The sequence below is a fragment of the Rhipicephalus sanguineus genome, chromosome 10 (assembly GCF_013339695.2).
Source record: "Rhipicephalus sanguineus isolate Rsan-2018 chromosome 10, BIME_Rsan_1.4, whole genome shotgun sequence".
Taxonomy (NCBI): domain Eukaryota; kingdom Metazoa; phylum Arthropoda; class Arachnida; order Ixodida; family Ixodidae; genus Rhipicephalus; species Rhipicephalus sanguineus.
The window spans coordinates 38,144,941-38,172,325 of NC_051185.1; the positions used below are offsets into that span (position 1 = coordinate 38,144,941).

General features: G+C 47.2%; 1 protein-coding gene across 2 annotated transcripts in view; it reads left to right on the forward strand.

Moving 5' to 3' along the window:
- LOC119371680 (E3 ubiquitin-protein ligase MIB1) overlaps window positions 1-27,385 on the forward strand; it is a 526,638-nt gene that overhangs the window by 408,701 nt on the left and 90,552 nt on the right. The window lies entirely within an intron of this gene.

The following is a 27,385-nucleotide window of genomic DNA, read 5'->3' on the forward strand; positions in this document are numbered from 1 at the left end:
GGGACCGTACTAAAACCGAGAATTCAGCGTAAGGAGAGTTGCCATTTTCTGTCCCCATTCCCCTTCTCTTTCCCTGTTTCCCTCCTTACTCACTGTCCTCCTCCCTGACATCATCTGCCTCCTCATTTTTCATCCCTAAGACTGACGCCCGCGTAGGGAGTGTTAACCATCTCTTCCCTATTTTCTCCTTAATCACTGTACTCCCTGGCATCGTATCTCTCCTCCTCCGTCGTCCCCCAAACCGATAAACCCGCGTAGAGAGTGTTGCCCGTCTCTTCCCTATTTCCCTCCTTATTCACGGTCCTCTTCCCTAACATCATCTCCTTCGTCCCTAAAACCGAGAAGCCCGTGTAGCGAATGTTGTTGTTCTCTTCCCCATTCCCCTCTTTCGCGCCTCCCTATGCTCCCTACCACTTTTTTTTCTTATCCAAGCGTCGCGTTTTACATTGCCGTCGTCCTTTAGGGACCGTCGCCTTCTCTGTGGGACCGAGGGATGTCAGATCCGTTGGATGTGTGTGCTGACCAAAAAAACATTATTGCGCACTTTCGTGTTTTCTTTTTTTTTTTCCTCATCCTAGTTTACTCTGCCTTACTCCTTATCTCTCCATTGAGACACCCTTTTTTCCTCCCCTTTTCTTCCTTTTTTTTATCTGTTTTGATTCAGGGGGGAAGAAAGGTCGCACATTTTATGCCTGTCGGTCTTCCCTACCATAAAGTGTCTCCTTTGACCCGTGGGCATTATTATTTTTTTTTTCAAAGCTTTCGGGGCAGTATTGGTTCACTCTATGTCGACGTTGAAGACGGTGAACGGCTTAGCATTTTGATGATATTCTACTTGCTTCCAATGGACTTCATTCTTTTTATTTATTTTATTTTTTTCTCGTCCTCCGGTGTGTCTATAATGGCGCTGTCGTAGTGGATTTACTTCATCTTCCAGTCGATAACACCGGTGACGAATAATAACGCTGTTCTTTTTGTTCTTTCGCATCGCTCAGCAATTTATTTTTGCACTCTTCGACAACCTTTTTTTTTAAAAAAAGAACGCAAGAGCGGAAGCGACTAGATATCTTTCTATTACTTTCTTGGCTTTCGCCTTACTATTTTTTTTTTATTCCGAAAACCTGATCCTAAATATAGTACCACGGGGACGCAACCCGTAACGCCCAAGCAGCGCAGAAATGTTCCGGATTGGTCGTTGTTCTTGTAGCTTGCTGCTAAACACTATCACAGTGTCGTCGTGGTAACGGGTTGGGTGAAAATAAATTCAAAAAGCCACAATAATTCGAAATAAAAATAAGTTCACGAAGTCACAAATAAATTCTTTAATATTTCCTTAGAGTACAGCTACCGTTGAATCTTTCTTCTTTTTTCGACGTGTGTGCGCAAGTATGCTCTCCGTGGTCACTCGCCTAAGACGACTCGAAGGCGCGAAAGCGATCTTTTCAGTAGATTGTGTTGATCTGCACCCCCTCCCCCCGCCTCCGTCCAAAAAGTTTTCTGCGCCTCACGGGGTTTTGCAGTGCCTCCGGGATCGGCCCGCCATTGACCAAGCGACAGTGTCGTGTGATTACGTAATCACGTGACGTCACACTATGTGACGTCACGATGACGTCATCAGATGGTAATATTTTGCATCGCTCGTGTTGACGCCGACGCCACGCACGGTCAATTTTCACGTTTGGTGAGGCATCCAAGGATTTCGCCTTCAAAAAAAAAAACATCAGTTTTAACGAAGTCCTTGTTGCCATGTCATGCAGGCAGAAAAAGTGAAAGCTTGACAGCTTTTCTCTTTCGGTGTGTCGTTTTCTATCGAATCGCTCGACCGCGTGTCATCTTCGATGTCAACTTCCATAGAGTCAATCGCTTCATCAATGAGCAACGCCACTGACGCCTCTGACCTTTTTGCGATATTTCGGAGAAAATAAAAAAAAAACGTATCTTCGCGTGAGAAAGCAGTAACTTCCAACTGACAGGGCATCTGAGGCGCTTACCGGGGATCGTTCGTGAAAGGTTATTTCGCGGAGGCGTTCGTGTCGGGACGGGGTTTCACGCTCGATCCGTGTGTGGGCGCCACATGCGCTTGCTCAATCGTTATTCCAGCGCTTTCCAGAAAGCGCGATCAGTGACCCCTCCTGCGTAAGCATGAATAAATTAACTAGAAGGTCTGCTGCGCAACTGTCCATTCATTAGAGAGTTTTTCCCGCGAAGTCGTTTCTGTATACTTGTTGAAGTTACGCTGAAGCAACCTGAAAGAGTTTATGTGGAGCCAGCGCATTGTGAGCGGCTCGGGATGTCAGTCGATGGCTTAATCCGCCTCTATTTTAAGCGCTTGTAAGCCTCTTAGTCTTGCTAAACAGCGGACTTGATCATGCGCAGGCGCGGCCAGTACTTCGTGGAATATGAACGATCCCGGTATGAAACTACGATATGATTATGAGGGACGCCGTAGTGGAGGGGGCTCCGGAAATTTCGACCACCTGAGGTTCTTTAACGTGCACCTAAATCTAAGCGCACGGGCCTCTGGCATTTTCGGCTCCATCTAAAATGCGCCCGCCTCGGCCGGGATTCGATCCGGCCACCTTCGGTTCAGCAGTCGAGCACCATAATCACTAGACCATCGCGGCGGGTTGTCTTCTTGAAGGCGGCATTTCTGGAGCATGCATGAGTTGAAGAAGAAAACCCGCACCACTGTGGTGTAGTGGTTAGTGTGCTCGACTGCTGAACCGGAGATCGCGGGATTCAAGGGAATATCTGCCTCGAAGAAGACAAGGCTACTTCTCGAAACTTTGGCTCCAGCGACACGCCGTGTTCATAGATCTGTTTTATCTCTACATGCTTCCATCTTCGCCCCTGAGCTTCTGCCTGATTTGCATCATAGTCGTATCGTGGTTCTGGCATAGTCAAACGCTACATTTGTAATACGCCCCACTCTGCGCGCGCCGATACCGAGGAACGCGCGCAACTCTGTCACGATTAAAGCGTAGTACGTCCCACGCGTGGTTGTGCAACAGCCGACGCTCCTGGAACGTTCCGCGGAAGCATACAATGTCTCGCTGGCTTTTCAGCGTGCCGCGGTCGATGCCGCTGCAGTTGCCGACGAACCGTGCCTGCCACGTATTGCGAGCGTACTTTTTCGGCATTTGTCCGAACGAGCTGTGTGCCTGGCGCTGCCGCTGTACCAATAAGTTTCGCGGGAATTCTGTGAAGTTCGTCTGTGATGTTTGATGCGGAGCTAAGAGTCGATGGGGCAGAAATGGCGTAAATGTCATCTTGCTGCGCGGAATGAGGGGGGCAAAAAATGTTTGCAGTGAACTTTCCTAGAGAGAGAGAGAGAGCTCTTTGTTGAAAGCAGAATGTTCAGTCAAGGTATATTCGCCTACTTGCTATTTTGCAGGGAGAGCGGAGGAGGGGAGAAGAGGGCCCTAGAAGAACGTAGGCAAAAAGATATGTGAAAAAATAATAAGATGCAGGCCTTGTAATTGCTGTCCTAGGCAATGAATGAACACTCTCGATAGTTAATGTAAAATATGCAAAAAAAGAAGAAAAGAACACTTATGGACACATCACGCGTACTCTTGATTGAAGAAAGCTTTCGTAATGTTCGAAACTTCTGATGGAGTTGTAGCAGAGGCGTAGTAGTAAATATGTGCTAGCACATTTTAGGCGCGAAGCACCTTAGGGTCTAGGCCTGTCCGGCGTGTGGTGTTGTCCGTGCTCACGGCACAGCACCGTGTAAAATGTCGTAAAAAAGGTTTAACAATAGACTAATGTGAATCATAGTTGTGACAGAACAATGTAAACACCTACAAGCACAAACCCTTTATACTAGTCGGCGATTCAACGTAAGACATTATGGACCTTAGGACCTAGCTTCGCCCACTCGTCATCATTCACTTCGTGGAGGTGCGTTAACCAACATCAACCAGCGCTGGTGTTGTGCATGTAAATACGATAGGCTCTGCAAGCGTTGTACGTTTTACTCAAAATTGAACGACGTTGCGCATATCGCGGACTGATTATTGCTTAACATGATAGCTTTTACGTCCAGCTTTGTCCGCCCCAGTGGAACAGTGGTTACAGTGCTCGGCTGCTGACCCGAAGGTCGATGTTTTGATCTCGGTCGCGCCGGTCCCATGTCGATGGAGACGAAATGTTAGAGGGCCGTACACTGTGCAATGTCAGCGCACGTTAAAGAACACCAGCGGGTCGAAATTTCCGGAGCCCTTGACTACGGCGTCTCTCACTGAGCATTATCGTGGTTTTGGGACGTAGAATCCCGGATATTATTCTATCACATTACATGCATCTACATCAGTCCAGTTTCTTTCCCCAATTTTAACTCGTGTGACATGTATGCTTTTCCCCAATTTTAACTCTGGAGAACATTTTTTTATGCTGACCTGTTGTATGCTCTTTCCGAAGCTCCAGCCAACAACATTTAGCGAACTGTGTTTAGCTTACTCCAGCATAACTTCAAGGATTGACACTGACAAGTTCCATGCTTATATCAGCCACAAACATGCCGAATCGTGTGCTGACAGAAAGAAACAGTGAGGAAAAAAATGACACGGTCCCTTACGCATTTGCCTAAGACGACTCGAACGCGAAAGCCATCTTGTTCTCTTTCTCCTCAGTCGATTGTATTGATCATCCCCCCCCCCCCTCTCTTTTCGAAAGCTTTCTGCACCCAAAGTGGTTTTGCACTGCCTCCGAGATCAGAGGCATTGGAATCTATCTGCACCCCACGTGTTATTGCAGTGCCTCCGGGATCGGGGCCCACCTTTGACCAAGTGGCCATGTCGTGTGGCGACGTAATCGTCTGACGTCACGTTGCGTGACGTCATAGTGACGTCGTAATTTTGGTGGCCTCTGACATCATATGGTGATGTCATCACGTGATTACGATTTTTGCGTCACACGTATAGACGCCGTCGACGGTCACTTTTCGCGTTCGATGAGGAGGTATCTAAAGCATCCGCCTTAATAAAAGGAGCCCTAAGCAAGAAGGCGGCGTGTTGCTGCTGGAATAGAAAAGCAGCGAGGCCACAGACAGCGACCCAGGATGAAGTAAAAAGTAAAGGAAAAAGTGCTTAGCGTCGCGGCTGCACGCAATGGCTACTTGCGAAAGAACGCTCGCTAGGGAAGAAGCGAATGAGGCGTTCAGGAGAGCAGGGAGGGGGGGGGGGGAGTCAGGGGAGTGGAGACGAGAAAAACTGTGTGGGCAGACGCTCCCTGAAAGGCATGAACGGTTCGCTTTGGTCGAATGGCGAAGGACACTCAGCTATTAGCGCCTAGCGCGCGTTTAGAGTGTGCTTTTATCTCGCCTTATTCCCTACACTCTTGTATTTGCGTTCTTTTCCAAGAAATGTATCTGTTTTTCTTGCTAGTGTTGCGTTTGCTTGGATTGTATGCTTGCCTTGCTTGCTTAGCTGCCTGTGGAATGATGACGCCTTGTCCCGTTTTAAAAAAAAAAAATTATGATTTCACTACGCAAATAGATAGACGCAAGGTGAAAAGCGGTGCGCGTCGTTTTCTTTTGTCTGGAAGTTAGTTCGTTTAGAAGAAAGAAAAACTATGTCGTACTTTTTATTGCGATTATGCTGGTAGTTTAAGTGCACGAATAAGCCAACGTGATGTGAACAGCTGTAGCGGCTATCACTTTTGCTGGAGAGGTTGGCTGAATGACGGAGAACTGTAGAAAAAAAAAAACCGCTGGTGAGTTCGGGACGTCATGTGATGGTGCTCGCTCGCCTCGGTAATTTTGAGTTTAGAAAACTTGTAAAGGCACGCGCCCGCAGCCTTAGCCATTATGGTTTCCTAACGCTAGAGTATGATCACCATGGATAAAAGTTCGAACTTTCCATAGTGAAGTTTTCTTACTGTGGCAAGAACTTATAGCCACGTATGACTGCGCACTACGGCATCGCGGAAAACTATAGAAAGTTGCTTTTCTGTTCGCGGCTACGTCTAATGGCACATTTTTGTTTTGTTTTGTTTCCGAGCGAAGCTTGCTAGCTTGCTAGATTTCGGTGGCGGTGTAGTTCAGAGAGCCCGACGCCGGCGAGCGTACAGAAACGCAGCCCTCGAAGGTGCGGGGGGTAATATCCGTATTTGTACACGCCGTTTTCCGATAATTGATTCTCTCACGATCGTGGGCTTATCTGCGATCAGTCGTTTCTGATATGGCAATCTGATCTTTTATCGGGGTGACTTCATTTCACGTTGCTGCGCTTCATTGATGCCCGGGTATGAGCGCATGACCGTCGTTGTTGCCCGTAGCAACTGAAGTGTTGCGGTGCTAAGCACTTGGATAAAGGTCCGATTCCCGGCATGCAGGAAGGAAACATTTAGGAAAGAGTTATTGACCTTTTGGAAACAGTTAGGAGACAACGAAGTTATTGACCTTTTGCGACCGCAGCTGACCGGAACGTGCTGGGCTAATGCGACACTTGCGTTTCGCGTTGATGTAGCCACTGGCGCATTACTGTCGACACGTGCGCTTCCTGGTTTTACCCCTTCCCACTCTTTTCTCCAACGCTGTTCCCGCAGATAACACCGTAACCTCATTAGCGTCGGACGACTGCGGTCGCGGACATTCGCCTTTTTAGTGTGCGTGTCTGCCATCACTCTGTGTTCGTCCTCTCTCTCTCTCTCTCTCTATCATCTCTCTCTCTCTCTCTCTCATCTCTCTCTCTCAAACACACACGCAGACACATATAACTAGCATATTCTTTCAGTCTGCCTCATAGACCAAGCAACATTGCTGCACCGAAGTTATGCTCTTAAAAGCCATTCATTCTGCCGTGAAACACGTTTTGTTGTCCAAAATTGCCGGCAGGTGCAGCTAATGAGAACTTCTGCTACGTTCTCCCCGTCAATGGCCGCGCCTGTAACATATCTCGTTAGCTTAACCCAGACCTTCCCCAACCCCATTCACCTCAGGAGGATATACCCAGACGTCTATTCAGACGATAACTGCAAATTTTGCGGCTGGACTCACGCACATCTCTTAGGCACATTCTCTGGGAATGTGCGGTTATAAGCGAAGAAAATTCAGTCTCCCCAGATGAAGCTGCAGCGCGGTGCACGGCCGCGCTGCGCAGCTCAAACCTGCAAGATCAATTGTGGGCCATCCAGCAAGCCCGTGAGGCGGCGAGGAGACAGGGTCTCCGGTCCTCCTCGGGGGCGGCCTAGGCCCAGGCCACGAATTTGCCGGATTTCTGAATAAAGTTGCTACCACCACCAGCTCAGGGCTTCGTGTGAGAGAGTGTGTTAGTGAGCGATTGGTATTAGCAAGGTGACCGGTCTTTATTATTATAAGAAACAACCAGATCTTTAATTACGACCCGATCTGCATATCTGTACCGTGAACGCCGTATGCTCCCAATATAACGGTCTGTGGTGACCCACTCAAGCTATTCAGCGTGCTACGTACCAACATACTCAAGACCCCTCAACAATATCTAAATTTTCCTTTAGAGATAAACTGTGGCGATTGATTGATTGATTGATTGATTGATTGATTGATTGATTGATTGATTGATTGATTGATTGATTGATTGATTGATTGATTGATTGATTGATTGATTGATTCATCTTCAGGTTTTTTTTAATGTGGCGGCAGTTTGTTCCGAGTCGACCAAAGGCTACCAGCGGTCTTCGACTTATCCTTAAAGCATGCTTCGCGTTTTGCTTGCGTGTACGCATAAGAAGCACACGCATATTTTGGAAGGGTGGCGCCGACTGTTAGCGCCGACGGTAGATAACCACCGGAAAGCACAGGTGACCCCTGTAAGACATTGGTTGCGGGTTCGATTCCCCATACCAGATCTAATATCTTGCTTCGCATCAACTGAGCTGGCTTTTTTTTTTTTAATTTCACAAAAGTGGACCTGTTTCTAGCGTTCGGCGACAGGGAATGCAGCGACAGAAAGCAAGCGATGTCGACTCGGCGTGATTGAGGGCAGAGCACATTTTGTTTCGCTTCAGTCCTCTGTACTTAAAGCCGCGTAATTTTCACGCGTTTTCACGCTGCGTTGAAATCCAGAGTCAAGTTAGGCCACACACTGACCGCACCATTCATAAGGGTCTCCACGCTCCGGTGTCGTCACCTGTTCGGTGACCGAGTGGCTTGGATCAAGCGTAACAAGCGCTTTTTCCGAGATCTCCCATTGCCGAGCAGGGAGGTTGTGGGTTCGACCGCTGACGAGAATCAGTGCTATTCCTCGATAAGGTTCATTCGAACCCGCGGCCCGGCAGGAGCTGTGTTGTCACAGCTACCACACAGGTTGGTAAAAGTTCTACCCGCGGAAGCGCTCGATCCTTCGGGGTCGGAGTGGTGGCCTTTACAGCTTTCGACGTAATTGTGCACGCCCCGCTCTCAGGGACGTCCCGGATCTCCCGGTGGATCCCCGGTGGAGAAAGGGAACCGCAAAGGCAGGGTGCAGCATTGCCTGCAGTTGGCCTGTGTCAGAGGTCAAATCGAGTTGAGGTTGAGATGTGTCTCCTGAACTGACCGCTGACTAGACAGAGGTGGCGCCATTATCCGCAACTAACTCATTCCTAGGTCGAGGTAATGTAGCGGTCGCAAATTGCCGTACTAATTCCCGGGAGTTTTGAACGCACTTTTGTCGCAGCGTAATTTTACTAATACCCCATTATTTGCCTTCTTGACAATTAAAAGGCTCCATTTACGAGCCTATGTTGATAACCATGGATCCGAGTAGCAGTGATTCCACTCTTGCGCCAACTGCGCCAAAGTGCGCCAAATTGTATTTACTGCGCCATCCTGATAATATCGACGAAAATTGCGCCAAACTGCGCCAATGTCTCGGGTTTGGGGGCGTCTATCACCGGCAATCGCACGGCCGGCGCGTCAGAACATGTGCAGCTTGATCTTGGGGTTGCCAAAGTCACAACCATGGACGAAGAATTATTCCGCTTATAAAGGCGTTTATTGACGGCACTAGTCGACGAAGCACAACGGCGACAGTCAAGACAGAGCGCGGACTCTGAGCGCGAGGAGCGTGCTGTCAGAGAAGAGCCGAAGGGGACGGCCCACTAGAAAGCGCTCGAGAGGGCGACCCATTACAGACTTCCAACGCTTCGCTACAATTACCCCGGGTACGAAAAAGGGAGCCGCCTGGCTACCTAACTGCTTGTCACTATGAGCGGGTCATGGTAGGGTTTCAGGCGCTCCACGTTGACAATGTCGCACCCTCGACGGCGCATGTCCGAAGATGGTTCAACGGGCTCGATCAGGTAGTTGACCGGGGATGTGCGTTCGACGACACGGTAGGGGCCGTCGTACTTGGGCAGCAGTTTGGAAGAGAGGCCAGATGCAGTGGTAGGGACTAAGTGCTCCACGGCGGAACGTGGGCGCAGAAGTGGTGGTGTCACCGCGAATGCTCTTTTGCCGCTCTTGGTCATGCGTAGTAAACGTCTTGGCAAGCTCCCGACACTCCTCAGCAAGTCTGGCTGTGACAGAAATAGGCGCACACTCAGACGGATCCGGCTTGTATGGAAGGATTGTGTCGATTGTGTGCGACGGATGTCTGCCGTACAATAAGAAAAAGGGGCAGAAACCAGTAGTGCTCTGAGGGGCGGTATTATAGGCGTAGGTGACGAAAGGCAGAATGGCATCTCAATTGGTGTGATCGGCGGCGACGTACATCGAGAGCATGTCGCCGAGCGTGCGGTTAAAGCGTTCGGTGAGGCCATTCGTCTGCGGGTGGTAAGCAGTAGTTTTCCGGTGAACAACGTTGCACTCTTTCAGGATGGCTTCGACGACTTCCGACAAGAAGACACGACCTCGATCGCTGAGCAGCTCCTGGGGTGGACCGTGGCGCAGCATGAATCGGTGCAGCAGGAAGGAAGCAACATCGCGCGCTGTAGCCGCTGGAAGGGCGGCAGTTTCGGCGTATCGCGTAAGGTGGTCAACAGCGACGATGGCCCAGCGGTTACCAGCCGACGTTAGAGGAAGTGGTCCATACAAGTCTATGCCAACGCGCCCGAACGGCCGGTCAGGTCAAGGCAGAGGCTGCAGACCTGCCGGCGACAGGTGCGTTGATGTTTTGCGTCGCTGACAATCGATGCAGGAGCGAACGAACTTCTGCACGTAGCGGTACATCCCTCGCCAAAAGTATCGTTGGCGAATGCGAATGGCAACGCTTCGCTACACGCTGAATAAATAGCGCTCGCGCGTGGGTCCCGAATAAGCCACGATGCCATGCACGGTGCCGACGCAGCTTCTGTTCTGCAAGTCGGCTCGACAGCAAAACGCGCTCATCGCAGAGGTTCGTGACGTCTAGGCCTCTCGGTAGCGAGAAAGTGCGACGGCGATTCATTGGCGGACGTCGTCTGTTCTAGAAACGCTGCTGATAGCTCGTTTCAAGCGTCGCACGGCACGTAAGGAAAGCAATGTTTAGTAATAACTACTACATGTGTGCTGCTAAAATGTCTCACTTCTGTTTCCGGACATCGCGGAATGAAATCTGGGATAGCAATATCGAATTTTCCTTGCTTCGCGTTTATGGAAGAGCACGCGAACGGTGGAAACGCGTTCACACTTTTCTTTAGATATACTTTATCCATGGATCTTCATTCGGAAGAGCTTTTTCGTAAATTTCTTATACCAGCACGTCGGAGTTAAATCACTCTGCGGTAAATACCCCCTAAATGGCCCTGCCCTTTCGAGCTCACGTGCTAGGGTTCCAATTCGAATTTTTTGCTTGCTTTTTAAAAATGTCATCTCATTAATAAAAGCATATATCCTGGTCGGAGCAGCCGCAAGTACGCAGCTGTCAGCAGCGGGCCCGTCGCTGACGGCCCACAGTGAAGCGGCTACCCCATGTTACACGTCCGCGCCTCGCTTTCGGGCGTCAATAGCTGACGGGTAAAAAAACTGTTTCGCTTAAGGGCGAAGGAAGTGAATGCGATACTAACAAATTGTACTGTTAAACGAAGTAAGGCTAGCAGCTAACTCTTTTGCATTCGATCTCGCGTAACTCAACGAAACACTGGTTTAAGGGAATATGGCCGCTCCAGGAACCCAAGCGTTTTCTTGCTCTGAGTTCTCTAAACACGAAGTAAGCGTTGAGAGCGCAGCAAAGTTTACGAGCCGTATCCTGATGCCTCGAGATGGCGCGTGCGCAAGCGACTGCGCCCTTCGAACGATGTGGTACCCTCCCCCCCCCTCCCCTCTCCCCTGGCGTCCTTTCATGCTCCTTACGAAAGACGGGCGGGGCGTTTCCTCTCTGTTTGATGTGCAATCGATGGCAGGCCCGCACGCGGGAAGATGTTATCTCATGCGCTGTCCGTGCGACGGAGACAGACGGCCGGCTAGCTTAATCTCCGCTTCAGCCGCGTTCGTCGCCAGCGCTCGCGAGCTTTTACCCGCGGCTAGAATGCGCGTGGTGATGTTATTAATTTGGTCTTTATACAGAAAATTACGGCAATGGCGACGGCAAAAATCCGCGGAGAGCGTCCTATATAATTGTTATCACAATAAACATTGGAAAAAGTCGAGGAGCCATTTCACTCTGTGAAGTGGATTATAAGCGAAGCTGTTTCGCGCATGGCAAGGAGGTGACATGGTGGAGGACAGTTTGGTATGTAAGGCCAGGTTGTTAACGTTCTATACGCAATATTAATGCGAAAGCATCAGATGCTTTATCAAACACGAAAATTGACCGTCGGCGGCGTCAATCGATTGATGCAAAAAATAATCATGTGATGGCGTCATCATCACGTCATAGATCGTCAAAACTTGTGACGTCATCATGGCGTCATATATCGTGATGTCACGTGATGACGCCATCACGACTTCGTCGCTTTGCACTGCTTCCGTAATCGGTGCGCCGATCATGGAGCTAGCGCAAAACCAGGTGAGGTGCAGATAGCTTGCAGAGAAGGAGTGGGAGGATCAACCCGTCGATCGAGAAGAAAAAGAATTTGGCTTTAGCCTTGGAGTTTTCTTAGGGGAATGCATTAGGGACAGTGTGGCTCTTTGGCATTGAGGCACTGCTGTACATCACGGCGTTTGTCTACAATGTCTGCTGATAACCACATAGATGTATTTAGAGTGTTATTTCATAAACTGCAATTTTATTGATCTGGTATTCTGTTTATTTGCTAGCGTCGAAAATAATTGCCGGAGAGGTTAATTTAGAACACTCAACTGCATGAGCCCTTATTTTTTCATTAGCGATTCAAATATGGAGTTCTCCTGAGATGATTTTTTCCATGAGATTTGCAATGAATCGAAATATTTTTAGCCTTCATAAGAGCCCCATAGTAATATTCCGGTGCTTGAATGTTATTGCAATATGCTTCTGTAGTGCACTCCAGGATGTAAAATTTGCTGCTCCAGAGTGCTCCCAGATGCAAAATTATCTGCTCCAAAGTGCTCCAAGATGAAAATTTTGCTGCTCCAAAGTGCTCCAAAACGGAAATTTTGCTGCTCCAAAAATTGCTCCAAATCAGAAGTCCTCGGTAGCATCACTGGAGTAGGCTAAACCTGACAACGTGACGGTTCTTCCGTCTTTTAGTTGCAATTTCTCCGCGCTCGTTAGTAAAGAAGAGTTAGTTACTGCTCTTCTACTTGAAACCCCACTTCTTACTTTTCCTGTTTTCTTGCGTGTTTCGTTATAGCACGCCTTCATGAATTCCAATTTTCATTTGACGAAACGAAACTTTACGAAATTTGGGATAAGGTGAAAACATTACTATTCATGGCTAACAGCTCTCGTTCCGTCCGGTCTCCTCTTTCGTCTGTGTCCTTTCGCGCTGTTAACCATGAACGTAATCCAACCTGCCCAATTTCCCATCCGAACATGTTACTATTCTCCCACAGAGGTTCTTAGAGTTTAAGATTTTTCCATATGGATACATCTACTGAGTAGAAGAAGTAGATGGCTTTCGTCTTCGTGTTACATTCCCCGTGTACGCGAGCAACCGAAAACGAACTCGTAAACCAAGAAATAAGTCTCCAAATGCGCAGTGGGAAAAAAATATTAAACGAAAAAAAAAAAGAGATAAACATTAAGACTAGTGGGTACGTTAAGGCTTCAGTGCGCCATCGCAGCTCATGCATGCGAGACGAGAGTGCAATATCGTTTGAGATTTATGCTCCGCACTGCTTGCGCCTCGTGCTCACTTTTCGAAAGTGGCACCGTCGGAGGCTGCAGAGGCCGCCCACTGCGTTGCTCGATGACGCTTGCTGCATCGCCGTCGTCATCTCTCCTTATATATGTCTCTCATCCTTGCCCGCCTCCTGCGCGCTGCACCTTTTGAATTATGTCTGAGCGAGGCAAGAACCCGTGTTTTCTTCCATCTTGTCTCGTACCCTGCCCGCCTCGTGAGGAGTCGCTTTGCCCCATTACACGAGAGTATGCGGAGGAAACCATCCGTGCTGCAAGTATCCACATTATCGTCTTCCATGCCATATCTCCTCCCATTTGTTTTTTCTGCGCTTGCCTTATATGTTGTCTGTTTATGAGAATCTACGTGTTTGTATATGTGTGTGGGAGTGTCTCAGTGTACATGTTCGTATGAGCCTATGTATACTTCTTTTTTCCGCTTGTACGCGTGTTTGTTTACGTGCGTGCGATACACCTCAGTGAGTGCGTAGGTCTCTTTCTTTCTCTCCATCTCGTGCGTGTATGTATGTATGTATGTATGTATGTATGTATGTATGTATGTATGTATGTATGTATGTATTTATGTGTATGTGTATGTGTGTGTGTGCGCGTGTGTGTGTGTATCTTTCACTATCTCTCTCTTTGATACTCCGTCTTTTTCTGTCTTGATCTCTTTTTTTTTGTCTTTCTTCCCATTCTATCACACTATCTGTACTCCGTTTCTCGTCCATCCGAGTTGTTGCATCCCACGCCGGACAAATGGGCGCACGTGTTCTGTGAGCGAAGGAGGAGATCAAGAAGAGGATGAAGTGAGCGCGTCCTGTCCTAGTGATGATGATGATAGTTTATATTCGTGCCTAACGGACTTTCTCCGAACGTAAACACTTCCGCTTTTAAAAGTAATGGCACGTCTCGGCACTTGGCGAACAGTAACACTATCTAACCAATTCCGTACCCTAGCTATAACTACATTTCGCTTACCTTCCGCACCATTTGCGTAAACTCTCGTGTAACGATTCCGCTCGCGTGGTATCGTAGAGCTAAACCATCCTGAACCAATCGTTAAGAGAGAGGAAAAAGCAATAAAAACAAACCGTCGATGTCAGAAAAATCAAAGAGAAAGAACGGTGGCTTCGCAATGTCAGTCAACCGAATTAATGTACCTATCCGATCGCACTGCGGCCGACCGAACTCGCTTATTCGCTGCATTGCGGTGGAACCCGCGATATATTCTCGCGACATGCCGCCTTCTCAATGCGATAGACCTGTGGCGCAGTTTCGTAAGCCTGCGTTCTTATCTGTACATACTTGAAACGAAGATAAGCGCTAAGTCAGTGTAAACTAATAAGCAGTGCTTTACAAACATTATTTGCGCTAATTTCGGTGCAATATATCGATTACTAGATGAAGTAAAAATATAATATTGAAGTGTTCTTCGTGTATAATGCCCCAATGTAGGCGTGTCAACGTGAAGTCACGGATTTCAGTGTATAGTTTCGTATTCGGTCCCTGATTAGGCCTAGCGAAAGCTGTTCGAACGTGTTAATCTCAACCTTTTGCCCTTTTTGAACTTAAGTGTATTGCATCTGTGCCGATAAAAGCATAACTACGTTCCAGTAGACGCCTTGAGTTATCTTGACATCATGATGACGTAGTGCGCTGAATTCCCTACGGTGTCGCCACCTACGTTTCGTCGTTGTGTCTTTTTTGGCTTGCGATCCCTCATCACGTGGTATGAGAGTACTTTGTTTTTTACTGCGCATCTATCTGTGGAGTGTAAACTGGGGTTTCAGACCCGGTTTTCGTTCACAATTAAAGAAAAAACGTTTCGCTAGTTAAAGGGAAGGGGGGACAATCTGTAGTGCAGAAAAGTGACGTCACGTGATATCGTCATCACATTGCATCGTCTCAGTCGAGTAAGAAGAAAAACTTGGAGGACGCTTGAGCTTCGCTTTCAAGAGTCGAACGCGATAGCGTATATCAGGCCGTGTTCGTATCGCCTTCCCAATCGCTAGCCGGGCTTCGCTTGTCGGTTGACACCTAAACCGTGCCGCAAGGAAAGCCAAAGTGCGGACGCCCTCCGGCTCCTATATTCATTCATGTGGCGCGACAAAACACGGCGAGACGATGCCTTTTAAAGCGCGCGCGTGGGCCCTTTGCGCCATCTCGCGGGTGATAGTGAAGCCACTGCCACGCTGAAGCACCTCCGAGCCGTGCGTACCACTAACGGTAAATGGCGTGTACAAATAGCTCGCTGTTAGTATGCGGGGTGGCCGAGCGTCTAAACGCATCGCGCTACGGAGCGAGGGGTCGCAGGTTCGAATCCCCGGTCCCACTCGAACCGAAGATTGTTTTATTATTTCTTTATTTGCGTCTACCTGAAGTTTTCGCCACCGCACAACGTTGATTTTTCGCTCACAACCAACAACGCCGCCGCCGACACCGACACCGGAATTTGTGCAAAAGGAGCTCTTTAACTCTAACGCTTTAAAAATGGCTTTCGCCTGCGAGAGTTCTCAAGCAAATAATACCTAAGGGACCGTGCGACTCTTGAAACGCTGCACGCGGCGTCCCTATACGTTTCTGCACCGAATTATCGATGCGCACTGCAGGTTTAGCTGGGGGAGGAAATCTGAACACGGCGCACACCAAACCGACCGAAAGGGGACAGCGACGGCGGTGCGCTCCTCCGCCGAAGTTACTGTGACGTTGTTTCCGGATGCCTGGGTTCTCGTTTCCGGTTCACCGCTGTTTTCCTCTGGTCGCGCGTACTTCCAATATCCGCGCGCAGACACGGTTCTATCTGTCTTTCTTACTTTTCGTCCGTTTCCTCGCATTCCAGTTGCGTGTGCCACGCTCTAGAGCGTTCCCAGACGCATGCTATCGATCTTTCGCGTATGTTTTCTTCTTCTTCTTCTTCTTCGCAGTTAAGTTGGCTCGTACCGAATGCGGTACACTGGCTAAGAAATGTGTGGATTGTTCCAATATCTGCAGAGGTTTGAAATTTCTGCACTGCTGTAGTCAAATAATACTTACGCTTAAGTTGCAAGTTATCAATAATGAATTACTCATTGGTTTGTTCCAGGAAAGTTGTCCCTTTTTTTTAATGGTAGGCAGCGTTCTAGAGCTCGTTCTTCGAATTTTCAAGGACGAATGACTTCCTCGGCTGATTCCGCACACTTTCTGTTACGCGGGCACGATGAATATTTCACACCGGATTTCAGTACTGTATTTCATCATGCGTTGCGAACGCTATATATTTAGCACTGTGCTTGTGTTCAATACATGATGGCTTGCTAAATACCGTCGAAGAACTGAAAAAAAAAAATCACCGACCGAGCACTCCGCACAGACGGCTAAGCAGCGAAGCGGAAACGTGCGGCCCCTCCCGGTGTTTATCACATGCTGGGATCTGTGTCGAAGTGTTCTTTGTTGTAGCTTTTGATTCCTTTATCACCACATTTGAGAGATGCGTACTGGTTTTTAGTTACTTTAGCTTAAAGGATATTAAGAACACCTAAAGGATTGTATGGGTACATGGAAGAACACGGAATAACCCAGAATAACACGGAATAACCCGCGTATTACTTCGTCAATTCCTCACCAGGGTATATAAAATCCCATCTTCGATGGGTAACAACATGAACGGCTGTGTTCGTTATAAGAACATGTCCCGCCGGAGTTTCAACTTCAAGATCAGATGAATCGATATTCTCCCCGTCATTTTTTCTCTTTAATTTACTCATAAACCAATATGCATACTCCAGAGTAAAGCACTTCTCGGTGCGCCCTCCACATTTGTGCAAATGCCATTCCCGTAAATGCATACAGTATACGTCGCGCAAACACGATCTGATCTCGCTAACGCAAAATACCAACGGGCTTGCCTCTTGAGAGTAATGATATTGTAACAAAATGCCAAGTTGGGCTAGTCGGTGTGTATTCATTTTGTGATGAAAAAGTGTGTCTTCTCTCTTTTTCTTGTCTATGTTTTCTTTTTGTGCGCTGTTTTTCTTCGGCAAATCAGTAATGATATTCCCACCACTGCGCGTTTCCTCCGAAGAATGTAACCTTTTTTTCATTCTACTTGTTTGTTCGTTTATTAAAGAAGGCCTTTTAACCCGCGGAGCTTCTTCATCACAAACGTTGTTTGCAATTCGAAACGAAAGAAAAAAAAGAAAAAAAATTGGGGATGGCTGTGTTTGGGATGAGGAAGTGGATATAATTGCGGAATTGAACAGCTTTTTTTTTCTTCGTTTTCTTATTTCAATTTTTCTTTTTTTTTGCGTGAACCTACAACGTAGTTGTTTCGATCGTTCGAGCCTGTGCGCCAGGATCGACGATAACTGCAGCTGCGGCTCCGTACTCCGTGTTGTACCCAACACTCATTTCGTAAATCCCATCCACTCATTCGATTCAATTTGCTTATATGTATTTTTTTTCAACGCGCGCATGAGCAGCTATAATGTTTAGTAGCGATGCACATATTTGTAATTCGCGTAGAGGAAAGAAAAATATATTAATATAAAACGAAACGCGAAGCATGAACAAACAACGGTACAAGATGCCGTGAAAAAAACCTTTAAATAAAAACATAGAAACGTATATCCTTATTTGCCATCTTCATACATTACGAAGAAAACAGAATAAAGATGCCTTCCTTGCCTCTTCGAGGCAGCAATTTCGTTCACACTGGCGCAAAAAAAAAAAAAAAAAATGAAGATTGCTCTTACAGTACAGTCGTTTCGACAAATTCGCCAATTTTCTCGCGAGAGAATCTGAGAGATTCGTCGCCCCTTAACGACGCTTTTCTCTGATCAAGAATAAATAAATAAAATAGACACTTCAGGCATTACTATTACTTCGTGCCGTGACACGGTCCCATACAATGGTAGCGCATTCCCTTCGCCATCGTTGTTGTAGCTCCCTTGCACCTGCTTCTCGATCGCCATCGTTTTTTTTTTTTGCTGCACTGCCTACGTATCTCCCTTCTCTTTTTTTTTTCTTTTTTTTCATGCGTAAGCATTCCTCGGCTGGGCCACCAATGCGAGTTGTTGTTGTTGTTGTTGTGTTGTTGTTGTTGTTGTTGTTGTTGTTGTTGTTGTTGTTGTGTTGTTGTTGTTGTTGTTGTTGTTGTTGTTGTTGTGAGCGCGCGCACACCGTATTCTTCTGCGTTCTATCCCACTGTAGGATAGCAAGTCAAATACAACGCGTTTTTTCTGCTTGTTTGTTTGTTGGCGGTGCACATATGTGTATCATAATTGAAGTGTAAGGCTCGACTACGACAACGGACAAAAGGGAGAGTACACACACACTTAGAGCCGTGTGTGTGTACTCACTCTTTTGTGCGTTGTCGTCGTCGCGTTGTACACTTCAAATACGCTGAACCAACACGCCCAGTCTGCCATTCTTGCACTGTGTATCATACGTGCTCTGTAAGGCCGGTGTTGCGTATGAAACGAAGCAGTGTTTTGTGGAATACGTTATCGTGCTTGCAACGGTCATACGTGGTCGTAGTTAACCTCCATGTCTTCCCTTTCCTTTTCTTTCCCCCTCCCTCAAATGTTAATTGCAATAAAGCGCATGTTTTCCTTTTTTTTTTTTCGTTTCACAACTTACAGCTATGATGGTAGTGACGTGTTCGAATTCTATTTCATGTCTTTCTGAGCATCATTATTTGTATCATTTTGCGAATATTTGCACACGCTTTGATGACCGACGAAATGCGACTGGGGCTTTCCTTCGTCACGTGTCCAATAACACCTTTATCGCCACTTAATTCTTCACTCTGCGTTGTAATGTGCGAGCTGTAGTAAATATTTGTTGGTGATTATGTTGCTACTTATAGTATACGGTGAATGGGCAATCCCTTAATATTTTTGTACTATTTTATTCTCTGTTTTGCAGGTGAGTTTCTCGTACTGGTTTCATGCATGACGGGTATGTCACTCACACCGCCTGCACGACAGAGAGGTTCGTCTCAACCATCGCCGAAGCCTGCTGCTGCTGCATTGTTGGTATTTGTGAAGTAGGTACTGTGAAGACACGGTTACATCCTCTACCATGCAATGTACGGTGAGCGGTGGTTTTTTTCTTTTTTCTTGTTTTTTTAAGTGCGTAGCACTTTAGGAGCCCAGCTTGTCGTCATCTAATGTAACACGGTCACGTAGTGGTCAATACGGGTCTAAAACAAAGCTAACAATGCTCAAAACCAGTGAAAGATAAGCTATGTCTAAAACAATATAAACTGCAGAAATAACCGAGAATTAATCGCAATGATTTCCTTATAATCAGTGGAAAAGGCTTCTGAAACACGCGGTTCACACCCGCGCCGCGCACGAGAGGGCGCCACCGCCTCGGCAAGCGCGCGATCGTCTAGGCGTTGGGAATCAGCTAAGGGAATCGCTGGGTTGCCCGTGCTGCCCGCTTCCTTAGTTTTCACGGTAGTAGAGGTGCTTTAAGTGCAGGATTTATAACTACACCAAGACCTACGCAAGGACAACATTTTTTAACCTATTTTATCGCGTTAGCAATAGGGCTCGGAAGAACCGTCCGCCGTGTGGTAGCTTAGAAGCTAAGCTGTCGCGCTTCCAAGCTCGATGACTCGGGTTTCATTCCCGGTCACGGCGGCCGTATTTCCATTGAGGCGAAATGCAGCAACTGCTGGGTACTTAGATGTTAAAGAACCGCAAGTGGTCGAAGTTAATCCGCGGTCCCCCAGTTCCGCGTGCCTCGCGATCGTGATTTTGGCACGTAAGACTCCAGGAATGGTTTTTAACGCCAACATTACGTTAGCACAGCGTTCATAGGCCGCAGGATCGGACAATGAGAATGCCATGACTACATTGTGGCGCCTTCGTAAACTCTTTCCCGCTTTCGTACTTCCTCATCCGTTCCCAAGTACAGCGTAGCCAACTAGATGTCTCCTCTGGTTAGCACGTTTCTTTGAATGTCTCCTCTAGTTAGCACGCGTCCTTGATTTCTCTCTCTCTCTCTCTCTCTCTCTCTCTCTCTCTCTCTCTCTCTCTCTCTCTCTCTCTCTCTCTCTCTGTGTTTACTCTGTATGCTTGGCTGCAGTACAGTATGTTCGCTTCACCGCATTACACTTTTGTACTGCGGCACAGCCAGCTTTAGGAAACCTCCAGTTGCACATATCAGGCCTTTCTGCCTGCCATAATAAGGACATCAGAAAAACAGCAGCAAAGTGTTACCGATGCTCAACTGTATAAGGTGGCACTTAAAAACTTGGGAGCCGTGAAGTCCTTTCGGCTCTGCAATCACTTCCGGCATGTCGCCAACAAAGTCTTAGCGTTTGAGCTACGTCCTTCTTTTTTTCTTTCGTTACTTAGAGGAAGCAGCCAACGCTGTAGTGTGCATTTCGACACCATCTATTCGCTCCGTTCGCGAACGTTATTACCGGCTCCACTGCCTGTCGCCATCGTACTTGTTTTGTTGTTTTTTTTTTCTGTCGGCGCTCAAACTCGCGACAATTGCCATGTTCTGATCTCTCACTTTTCCTCTCTCTGTTTCTTTCTTTTTTCTGTACATTTTTTTTCTTTTTTTCTCTCCAGAGTTCCGTCTCGGGCGATTTATTGCGTCTCTGATACGGGTAGGCGGCTCGCCTGAACTCGCATCAACAGCTTCAACTCTCCGGCTTTCCAGCAGTCTTTGAAGTCGTGTTTTTCGTTCAACATTTTATTTTGTCGCTCGTTTAGAAGGAAACCACCAGCTTCAGCCTGTGATATTGCTGCAACAGGCGCCTACTTACTGCCCCTGCCAGTTCACGAAGACATACTATTAGTAATAAGAAAGCAAATAGCCGATAGGGAAGTGACTGTACTTGTAGCCTGCCATTTCAGACGTCATTAACTTTCCTAATGAAAGTTCCCGGTGTTCATGTTACCTTCCTTGCTTGCTTCCTTCCTTCTTTCATCTATTTATTTACTGATTCATTGATTTAATATTTCACGCTCCGTTTCGATAAACTTTGCGCTTGCCCTTCCTCGGGACCAAACATAATTTCGATTTCGTCTGTTTGTCGTTTTCGTCTCCTTTTTTCTCGCAAAAAGTTTCTCGGCGTCGTCTGATTCAAGAATGAAGAAAAATCCGTCTGCTCCCAACTGCTCTAACTTCGCTGTGCCGGTGTGTGTGCGTGTGTGTGTGTGTGTGTGTGTGTGTGTGTGTGTGTGTGTGTGTGTGTGTGTGTGTGTGTGTGTGTGTGTGTGTGTGTGTGTGTGTGTGTGTGTGTGTGTGTGTGTGTGTGTGTGTGTGTGTGTGTGTGTGTGTGTGTGTGTGTGTGTGTTATTACGAGCGTTGTCGATTAGAGTAAATTTTCTCTGTTTCAACGCCCTTGACTGTAGTCCGTGTTTCCGTTCTTCCAGTATTTCTTTGTGGCCTTCTCAGGTTATCACTGTTAATGTTTCTTTTTCTAAGCGAACCTTGTTGTAACTCGCACTATTCGGTGGCGGCGTCGTACGAGAAAATCCAGGCGCCGCCGAGCGTACAGAAATGTGGCGCTCGACGGTGCACCGATCACGCGCGTATCTGTATGTTCGTTAATGCATTAAGCTGGGCTAGTTGGTATTGATTGTATGCTTCCATATTGCTAGCGAACACGCACGAAGGACTACATTGTACTCTATGTTGTCCTTTGTGCGTGTTCGCTAGCAATATGGAAGTATCTGTATGCGCTGCTTTTCGATAATTGATGCTCACTCGATCGTGGGCTTGTGGGTAATAAGCCGTTTCTGATATGGCAGTGTATTTTATATGATGGTGACTTGTCATTTGACCTTGCCACATTTCGCTGTTGTCCTTTTATTTATTGCATTTCATTGATTCACGGGGCACCGTCGTTGTTGCCTGTAGCTGCAGAAGCGTCGCGCTGCTCATCACGTGAATGAAGATCCAATTCCCGGCATCGAGGAAGGAAAAAGTTAGGAGGGAGCATTGCGCTAGAAAGAAAGAAAGAAAGAAAGAAAGAAAGAAAGAAAGAAAGAAAGAAAGAAAGAAAGAAAGAAAGAAGGCTGCCATGTTAATATTATAAAGAAATATATCATTTCATTCCCGCATACTTATTTCTCTACTTGCTTATTCATTTGTTTCTATTATTTAAACTCGTTTAAAAAAAAGAAAGAAAGTTCCTTTTATTTTTTATTTTTTTTTCAAAGAAGCAGGTCAGCTAGGACGCCAAGCTTCCCTTGCCCCTCATTCAGGAGCCCTTACCATATATGGGGAATGGCTCCTATAGGGGAAGTGCTCCTGATTTTTTTATTTCGCCGTCTAGTGAAAACTCAAGCAACACTCTCGCTGGTAATGCGCCATCTCGCTGGTAATGAAGAAACGCTTATAAGCGCCTGCGTCTCGGAGGACTGCAAACGGTAAAGGGTGTGTATATAACGCTCGCCGTTAGCTGCCATAGGGATGCGCGCTTTGTGGAGTAGTGCTTAGCGCACCGCGCTGCGCATTCAGAGGTCGCTGGTTCGATTCCGCGCTTCGGAAGCATTTTTCTGATTTATTTTTCTTTGGGATATTGATGTATATATACATACTTATACATGTACGTAGCATGACGGCGGCGACGGCAGAAATCAGCCGAGACTGTCCATATAATTGCTATCGCAATAAAAAGTGTTCCACACTCGCCGTCATGGCTACTAGTGGCGCTGACTAACATTCCTACGTTTAAATGCACATATATACCCTGTAAAAGTTGGCGGGAAGATAACCTCCGCGGTAGCTCAGTTGGTAGGGCGTCGGGCGCGTTATTCGAAGGTTGCAGGTTCGGCCCCTGCTGGCGGCAAGTTGTCTTTTCGTCCTCTTTAATTTCTTCGCATTTATGTAATAATTAATGCAAATAACATCTCCTGTACTTTCTTGCCTTGATTGTCTGTTAGTTCTCATTAACTATAACGATGACGGGTTAATTTCACAGCGGCTGGGCACGGCTTTGTGCACTATACTTCATACTTATACGCATACCCGAGCGAAATCCGACCGTTTTTGCAGGTGCGTTCGCGTTCCCACGCCCGTTTTCGTAAACCACGCTCTGTTTGTGACGGCTTATGAGCGGCTCGGCATGCGTTAATCTATCGCGTGTACCGCTCGCTTTGTAGTGAGCGGCGCTAAGCGCTCATTGCAAGCGATGCCGCAGGTTTAGCGTCGGTGCATCGTGGGTCCCGGATTCGAGAGCGAGCCCATTATTAGGACGAACTCGCGTAATTTTCCCAGTCCATCTAAGATATTCGGATTACTGTAATGCTCTCGCCCCCCCCCCCCCTCCTTCGTTTTAATGGTTCGCTGCTCCGCGCCCAGGCTGACGAGTTTGCGAATTAACGACCACCGGATTGGTGTTTCGTCAGAGCGTGTAGAAGTGAGTACTAACCCGCCAGGGCTAGCTTAGAGGCTGTGGTGTTGCACTGTCGAGCGCGCGAGGACGCGGGTTCGATTCCTGACTGTTTGTCGGCCGTATTTCGTTTGGGACAAAGGGCGGAAAAGCCCGTGTACCTAATATTTAAGTGTACGTTAAAGAACCCTAGATGGTTAAAACTAATGCGGAGTCAAGGGTTATGCGGCCTACTTCTCTTTTTTTTTTGTATGTGCACGCAAGAAAAAAATAAAGGTGCTACTTCTAGTACTTTATAATCATGACATGGTTTCTGTACTTGAAAAAACCCCGAAGGTATTTCTTTTTCGGAATGTATAGTTGAACAGACTACACATTTATATACTTGTTGTCTGCTTCCTCTGAACAGGAGCAGCAGATGAATTCTCTCCCGGCGTTTCCCGTCTTTTCGGTACGATTCGTGACACCAGCACTCTATTCACGTGGCGTCATGAAGGAAAAAACAGCTCTCGATTGGTCCATATACCAGGGACATCAGTCGTGAATTGTCTCCGACTCAACATTGTCATGCAGTCACACGCCCGTTCTGCCACGTCTCGCATGACTATCGTGCGCGATCAATTGATTTCATCTTAAATGCAAAAAGGAGGGGAGGGCGAGGGCGCTGTATAAAACAAGGACATAAAAGAGAGAAGGACGACACAGGTGCGCCTGTGTCGTCGTTTTCTTCTTTCGTCCCTGTTTTGTACTGCCCCCCCCCCCCTTTTTTTTTTTTAATTTAAGATGAATCGTTACTAACTAGCCCAAATGGCTGTTTTGCTACAATTAATTTCACTTCGCTTTGTGCGTTTTCCGACCGCGCAAGCAGATAACACGGTGTAGCCTAAAATAGCGAAATCCTTATAAGCTCAACGCTTCGTGCTGACATTATCCACGCGTTTTATGAAGAAATAAGTGGCGAGAGGAGATTGCACCTGTAGGAAGGGTAGTGCAGGCGAGATAGAGAAACCGCTCTCTCGTCTTTGAACTCGGAGTGGTTCAGGGGCCCTTTAAAGGACTCAGCGTGTGACATCTACATACCTAGGTCAACTGTCGCTTCCGACGGTGATAAACGTTTTCAACTTCCTCGAATTTACCGACTCGCGACTACTCTTCACTTTCGTTTCGCGCACTGGTAGTGACCACACAAGCTACGCCCTGTCGTTCGCGTTTCTCTCAAAGAACGGCTAACTTTGGGAACCTTTCCTCCTCGGAGTTTTTTTTTCTTTCTTTTTTTTTTCATCTCCTTCTCGCTGTTGACTCTTCCCGGGTAATTGCTGTCGCTCTCCGCGCGGAGTGAAAATTCCTGCGCTTCGCTCCGAAAATTTCCATCAAAAACATGGTTTGCAGCCGTACCACAGGCTAAAACTAGAGGGAGGCGTGCTTACTTTTCTTTCTTTCTTTCTTTCTTTCTTTCTTTCTTTCTTTCTTTCTTTCTTTCTTTCTTTCTTTCTTTCTTCATCTCCTCTTGCGGCCGCGTAAATCTCATTCCAGTGGGAACAAAAAAAAAAAACGAAGAGCGTTCGCGTGAGCGCCGAAGATTACGGGCCGCTCCGCAAGAGAGAAAAAAAAGAGGCTTCGCTCCCTCGAAGAAGAGGAAGAACCTGCCGTGAGGAGAAGCAAACTTTCGGGACGTTCCCGAACAGCAGCGCTGCGCACGGTTTAATGAACACGTATGAGGCATTCACTTTGCGACTCCCCTGCCAGGCTTCGTAATCGACGGACGGAAATGTAAAGACAGCCGCGAAGAAGAAGATGAAGAGGGCAACAAAAAACACCAAAATAAGAAAGGTATACGATCCACAAAGGGCAGGGCCATCGCTGTTGGAACTTAGTTGAAGAGTTGCCAAGTCTCGATAAACAGCCGACGCGCGCACCGATGCCTTCATCTTTTTCTTCTTTCTTCCTTTTTCGTCATATTTTGCGCCGTTCCTCTTCGTCTTCCTCCAGTTCTCATCGTGGGTTCTCTTATGATGGAAGGGAGTTTATCGCGTGTTTGTTCTCGAATGCCTTTTTGGCGGGCGTGCCTGGCGCTCGGTAGTCGGATTAACCAGTTTGGTCGTTCCAATAAGGGAAATGAATTTCGAGGAAGGCCGAAAGGCTTAGGTGAGAGAGAGAGGGAGAAAGATAGCAAAAAAATAAAAATAAAAAACGCCAGGCCGGCGCGGTAAGGCGCGGCACAGTCACAGCGAATAAATGAATATAGAAGGTGTAAAGAGAGTCGCCCGCCCATTAGAAAGTCGGGATTATTCTCTCGGCAGCGATTACCTCCCGGGGCGGCTGTGTGTTTCCTTAGCGCCTTGGCTAAGCTTCGTTAGCATCAAAGACACGCCCCCCTCAGATTTTGGGAGCTTTCGTTTGTCTTTTGTTTTCCTCACATTTCGGGAGCTTTCGTTTATCTTTTGTTTTCGTGTTTGTTTGTTTTTGCCGTCGTCGTCGTCGTTTAATGTGGCAGCCCGTGTACTGCGAATGCGGAAGTGGCTTATTGTGGTCTGCTGACGTTGGGACTCTCCCGAGTATGCAGAGAGTGCCGGGTTATGCTTACGCGATGGTTCTTAAAGGAACACGGAAGCATCGGAGACTTATATGCGTGTTCGAGCTTCTGTGACGCCATCCTTCAGACGCTGACGTCATCTCCTACGCAGCACACGTGTGTGTGTGTGTGGTGTGTGTGTGTGTGTGTGTGTGTGTGTGTGTGTGTGTGTGTGTGTGTGTGTGTGTGCGTGTGTGTGTGTGTGCGTGTGTGCGTGTGTGTGTGTGTGTGTGTGTGTGTGTGTGTGTGTGTGTGTGTGTGTGTGTGTGTGTGTGTGTGTGTGTGTCATACAGAGGGAAACAAAGAAACATAATGTGAAGGTAGTCCGCACCATCCTTCGGTTGAACGGGCTTAAGCAAATTAAGAAAATAAATCGATCGGAGAAATTTCCCAAAGTACATTTTTAGAAAATGCCGATAAAAAAAATGTTTAGAGGCTAAGCCAGTAGAGCGAGGTCGAAATGATTTAAATGTTAAACGTTAGGCTGAATAAATGTAAAAACATAATGTTGTAAATAATAATTATTACCTACTTGCCCCTTATTGTTAAGATAGTGTGTTGGTGTTAAGTGCTAGGACTGTGGTGAAGTAGCAGGTAGTGTTAATGTAGTGTATTGTGTGCATGTGCGTGCGCGTGCGTGTGTGTCTTATTGTAGAACCAGTACCCAAAAGCCTCATACGTGTTCCATAATGGTCAGCGTACTTTTAGTAAGCTTCACCGCAGCACTTGGAATTATGCTTAGTGAACACTGTAGCATGCAAAAGTGAAATAATGCCTGCAAAAGCAAACCTCCGGAGAGCAGCTGAGATTATAAGAAAGCCGGTGCGCAGGATCGATGCACCATGCGCTAACATCTGCAAAGTCTATACAGATGCTGCCATCCTACAGACGGCGGAAGGACATCATTCCTAAGCACACGCATAATTTCATCAGTGGTCACCAGCATTATCTATCTACGGAAGCCAGTCCTCTTGTAATGGAACTTCAAGCCATTCATGACGCAGTGCGGGATGTCACTTTAGCTGTCTACAATTAGGCAACTTGACGTATTCACCGATTCTTTAGCGGCTATCCAGGCAACTCAAGAAAGTTCACAAGGTGATGGAAATCTGCGAGGGATACATAAGATGAACCGCAATACAGCCACTTGCATCAGGGTACACTGCATTCAAGGCCATGCTGCGAACCCTCACAATATGCTGCTGACCAACAGGCACACTCCTCCTAATACAGACCTCCCATCTATTCCCCTTCACTCAACCCCTAATACACTCCGTGCCCGTAAAAAATGTTCTCCGGCAGGATAAACGCCTCTATCCACCGTGTGTC